Source organism: Amblyomma maculatum, chromosome 7 (genome assembly GCF_055883805.1).
Source record: "Amblyomma maculatum isolate TAMU_Amacu chromosome 7, ASM5588380v1, whole genome shotgun sequence".
NCBI lineage: Eukaryota > Metazoa > Arthropoda > Arachnida > Ixodida > Ixodidae > Amblyomma > Amblyomma maculatum.
This window is the reverse complement of record NC_139350.1, coordinates 54,147,620-54,153,628: the sequence shown is the minus strand read 5'-3', so window position 1 is coordinate 54,153,628 and position 6,009 is coordinate 54,147,620.

Sequence of the window (6,009 nt, the reverse complement as noted above, 5' to 3'; positions counted from 1 at the left end):
TTGCAGGAGTAGAAAATGGGCCAGGGTGCACAACGCCGTCAATGTACAGCTTTTCATTGTAGCGCTGTTTTTCAGATTCCTACAAGCTTTTGTGGCAGTTGTCTTGAGGTAAGCAATGTTTACAATCTAAATTTAAAGTACTTGTCTACATTGCAAAGTAAGCCTAGTTAGAGAGACGACATAGGTGAATAATCGTAGTGCTGCAGTATTTGTCTTTACAGCCTCTAAATAGGGTTGTAGGCGTTTCATTTCGAGTGCCGTAAAGTGATCACGGCACCTGTGGGTTGAAGTCCTGGTGATTTGTTGCGAGAAGGCGTGGCGCAGAAAGGCTGCAGCATTGGTATAGACTTTGTCGTTTTTTATTTAAAAAATAATGCTACCGTGTGTGTGCAATGCTTTTTGTGATTTTAGCTTCAGCAGGAGGCAGATTGAGCCTTTTTTTTTTAAATTGAAATGCTTGATGTTAAGTGCTAATCGGCCCCCATCTGTGTCTCGTTCTACGCATTTCAGCTCGTCCAACTTCCCGTATTTTTGTATGTGGGTTTGTTTATGTGTGTTCATGTACACGTGCGCCAGCTTAAATTTATAGTTGTTGATCAAGATAACAGCATTATGTTGTGGGCACGGGCACTAAGGTCCCTTTAGCATGCACTTTCCGGGCTTAGTCATTTGACAGCTAGATCCATCCAAACTTGGATCGCGATTCTGTTGGTATTACAAACAAAGGTCAATTTCTCTGGGTCTAGATTTACATTTTTCACCGAATGAACATTTTTTATGCCCATCTTGTGTCTGGTTGCCAGGTCTGTAGGTTCTGGTATTTCGTGTGTGTCGGATTTGTTATTGGCTTTGCGCTTACTAAGGTTTTGGACAGGCATTGGCAGATTTTTCCTCACAGGAGCACGATGACTGTGCTGCCCAGACGAAGACAAGTACCCGTGTCGAAATATTGGCTCGGCTTGCAAACTCGGGCTCTCCTACAACCTTTGCTCAGTGCTTTTTTATACTGCAGCCATGTTATTTCTCTCGTTTCACCTTTGTTTTTAGGAGTCACATAAAGTGTTGAGTTACTTTTCTCTTTTTCTTAAAGTTATTGCTTGAAACAGAAGAATGCAATGCAGTAGTGACAGGGACAAGGAAGACTGATGCAAACACAGGAGCTAACAACGCTGTTTATAGAATTGAAGCGACTTATAGAGCCACCAGTTCCAAGACAATACAAAGAATAGAAACAAAAACATGTCACGCAACTGCTAAATGATTACTTTGTTGCTCCAGTCCTTCCCTCTAATCTTTAGCAAGTTCATGGGCATTTAAAAACAACTCTTTCCACTCAAGTGTATGCACGGCATGGTAACACACTTAAACATTTTTGAAATGGCCTGAGCTTCTGCTATCAGTCTTGTGCCTGTGTCACAGCATTTGTGCAGAACAGCTGTTCTTTGAAAGGCAGGTGTGCAGTTCTTACACTTTCTGCAGTGTTTGCTTACCTCACTCGAGTTTCCGTCTGTTTGTGAGATTTCTTGAGTGATGTATATCGTCCTCTCTGAGACCTCATTTCTCAAAGGTGGAGCTGAAGTCTGTTAAAACCGTGTGAAGGTGAAGGTCGTATTGTCTCTCAACGAAGTGGAATGTGTATTACCATATGTGTCGCGCCAGTCTTGAGTGATATGTATATCTGTCTCTCTGAGACTGGAAGTTTCAGAATCAGTGCACAGAGCTCTAAGTAAGCCATGGTCTTTGAGTTTCGGATGCGTTCCTTGTAGTTTTGAATTACGTCAAAGGGTGTGTTGAGGCACAAGTGTCCCAAGTTGCAACCATGTTGACTATCTGCCTTCAAACGTTAAAGGTAACATTTCAGTGCTCAGCTGAGGCCACATTAAGAACATGAATTTGTGCTTCCATTTTGGCCCTGAACATGTATGCTGAGCCTATGAGCTAGGGGGCAAGAAGCCAGCTCTTGTGCATGCCTCGGCATATTCGAAGCACGTAAAGAGATTTAGAGTAAGGTCTTGTTTCACGAGCGCTTTTGCGAAATCATACAGATGCAATCAGGAAGACGCATTTGAGACCAAAACCAGGTACCTAGCAAATCCTTTAAATGCTGCCGCCGAGAGCATGCTTTTAGCATGCTCTCTGCTATCAGGAAGCAACCTAAAGCCAGCAACTGCCAAAGGAAACTGTCAATGATACTCTGTTTACATACTGGGAAGAACAAGAGGAAGAAGATGGCTATACTGTATAAAAAAGCACTGAACAAAGGTTGAGGAGAAGCTTCAGTTTACAAGCAGAGCCAACGTTTTGACACAAGGACTTGCCTTCATCCGGGTGCAGATGTAGACAAGCCTTCTTGTCGAAATGTTGGCTCAGCTGGTAAACTGTGGCTAGCCCTCAAACCTTGTTCAGTGCTCTTTCATACTGTCTCAACATACTGTATTACACAACACAAAAAAGATTTGAAGGAGAACACAAATTGATGTTGCCTTCTCCGTGCCAAAGAAATTGAACCAGTGGTGCAGGGAAGGTAATTCTGAGAGCATTGTAGAGCCACTCGGTGAAGTAAAACATTGTCCGTGCTAGCTAAAGTGCAAAAAGAATGTGTATATTATTCCCCTGTAATGTGGAGATGACTATCAGCCAGTGTCTAAACACTAGGGTGCAGGGGCAGAGAGGGATATAAAACAAGCTTGGAAAGTTTGCCAGTGCGCTGTTGCTCTAAGGTTTCTAATAAAACTGCCTTTCGTGAGATTTTTGTGCAGTGAATCTTATTAATCATGAGAATAAATCCATATTCATCAGCAGTTCTTCCTCCACACCAGAACGAAATTTTCATCCACGTCTCTCCATGCAATTGATACTGTCATACACTCTTAGAAAAAGGTTTAGTAAGAAGCTAGTAAATGCAGCAGTTACTAACTTCGAATAGGTTTTACTACCTTTTTACTAACCTTGAACTAACTCGCAACTTTTTTAGGTAGTAATGGCTCCCATTACTAACAAGTGAGTTTCTGTTAGTGGTTTTGACGAGTTAAGTGCTAGAATCCCTGGGCAACTTTACCATAGTATCTTGCTAGCGTAACTTTACCAATATTTTCAGAAATTCATGCTTTGGCTGTTCTTGCCAGTCATACATTAAAACTTATTCCAGAATTAACGAGATACATTACTTTCAATCATTTAATGGCGTTCGTTTTATTTTTTTTAAGTCTAGTTTTTGTGCACTCTTCAAGCTAAAGAAAAAACATTACAGAATTTGAATTTTCTTGCCCCATGCGAGCTCCTGACAGCGTAATGCGGTGACGAAAAAAGTCAGAGCGACACTTAGCTCTTTCAGGAAAAGCCTGCAGTATAGTGAACTGGGATGCTTTGTGGGAACGACCTGCAGTCAGTCACGGACAAACGCTCAAGTGCGGATGGCGTCATTTTAGAAGCAACACTTTTTTTAACAAAATTGAAAATAATTTGTATTCACGTTGCATAGCACAAGGTTTTTGCGTCTACTGCTGTTGTTTTGTTCATCTTAACATTGTGCTTTCCACCAGTGCAACAGAAATGCACAACGGCCAGAAATCAATACCATTCCACCTCGCATGTAGTTGCCTGCAAACAACATTTATTCCATTTTCTCTACGTATGGTCCAAGCATCAACATCCTGTAAACACACACACACACAAACACACACACACACACGCGCGCGCGCGCACGCACGCACGCACACACATGCACGCACACGCACACACGCACGCACGCACGCGCGCACGCACACACGCACACACAGACACACACGCACACACACACGCACACACACACACAAAAAAGAAAAAAAGGTGCCGGGAGGAATGCGCGTGGGCTGGACGGCTGGCAGGGGCTGTACCGTCGACATTTGATCCAGGCATCCAAACGTGCCGGCGCTGCAGGTGGCCGAAGTTCGGCGGACGGTAGACGCCGAAATATGAAACGGTTTCACGCGCGGCTATAAAAAGAACAGTGGGGCGATGGCTAATACTCGGGCATATTCTTCTCACACTTTACGCATGCTTTCCGCTGTGCGAAACTGCGCGCTGTGGACGGGAGCGTCATCGTTGTGCTGCTGGAATATTGGTCGTCGAGTCTCACACTTTCGTAAATGTCTGCGTGTCCTGGTCCACATATCAAAGTTCATGAGCACCATCGGAAAGTCCACACATCAAGCACCACGTAAATGTTGCTCTTGCAGACATCGACTCCAGGATCCCATCGTTTTTGACAGCAGCGCCGCCGCTCGTTTGCCGCGCATTGGGCCAGCATTGACTTGTCAGACTGGCTTATTTTCATTCGTTCTGCTTCGACTCGTGTTCGCCGTCTGCCACCGATACTGATTTTGGCGGGAAGAGTGACGCCGAAGCGCTGTGTTCGTCGCCCATGTCTAGTGATTTGGAAAGACCGAAAGAGTTATTCAAGCCAGCGGGCAGCATCGGCAGGAAGATCTGATAAATGCTTTGCTGGATGGCGATTTAGGGATGGTGCAGAAAACGTGCGCTTCGAGGTAAGTTGCCCGTTTTCACCTTCACTGTTTGGAATGCAAAGACCTGTGTATTGCAAAAGTAATTATTTATCGCCATTGTTAATAAATTGTGGCCGAGTGTTTCCTGATCCTGACAAGAAGTAAATGCCGTTGAAATAATACCACCTCTGTTGAAGTGAAATTGAACAGAGTAAGCTGTAGTGCCATTTGCTACAAACATTAAGCTCAACGAAAACGACATGTTTTAAGAGGACAGTAGCACATGTTCTGTTGTCGCCTTTCTTTGTCCCGTGAACATGCTGTTTTTGTTGAGCATAAACGCCGCTGAAAGTAAAACGAACCTACCACAGTAAAAACTATGCCTCGTGCGAAGGAAGCAATGTGTCCTTTTTTTTATTTTTTGGAATAAGGTTTGCACAAGTCTAACTAAATCATGTTTTTTCGCACGTGATTACATCGCAGTTCCATCGTGTTTTTGTAGTAATTTGTAGGTTTGTAGTAAACCCAAATCTTGTGGACATTTTTGTTATTTTTTGGCACCCGCAGTCCTAGAAGTTTTTGTAGCAAACTGTAGGTTTGTAGTAAATTCAAACTTTTGCTGACATTTTTGTTATTTGTCGGGAACATATAACTTGGTCACAAACTTACTTCAACACCGTATAAGCTGAGTTTTTCTGCTTTGTTTTGCGTATAGTTATTGGATCCTAGTGCATCTGCTCGAGCTACGCGGGTATTTAGAAATATGTTTCTGTAATCTGTACGCAGTCCAAAAAATTCCTACAGCCTTGTCACAAACTGGAAATGATTTAGTCAAGTGAAACCAATTGCTGGGCTAGTTTGTGCATTTCACAGAAAAGGAAAGATTCACAGCGCTAGCAAGTACGCACTAATAGACACACAAAGAATAGACGCCGACTCCAACTTTCTTTTTTTATTTTCAAAACGACAGCAAAATGAAACGTATGTATTTTTGTTTTGTTTTTTTTAAGAAGTTTGGAGTCAGCGCCTGTCCTGTGTGTGTCTATTTGTGAGTATGTATTTTTTAGCGCTGTGAACCTTCGCTTTTCTGGAAATGATTGCATAAAATATCCATCCCAAAATTTATATCTGTGTGTTTATATCTATCTTTTTGGGAGAAGCTTTGTTTTGGTGAAAGGCACTTACTAGCTTAGCATCTGGTGTTACTTGACTAAATAATGTCCAGTTTGCGACAAGGTTGTAGGAAGTTTTTGAACTGCATACAGATCTTTTCTTTTTTTTTTTAAGACGTTTCATTTTGGTGTCCTTTCGAAACAGAAGATGGAGTCAGCGCCTTTCTTATGTGTGTGTATTTGTGAGTGTCTATTTGTTAGCGCTGTGAATCTCTCCTTCTCTGGAAATTATTCTATAAAATATCCATCCCAAAATGTATATCTGCGAATCTATATTTATTGTTTTTTAATTTCATTTTGTGAAATGAACCAACTAGCGTAGCAATTGTTTTTACATGACTAAATCATTTCCA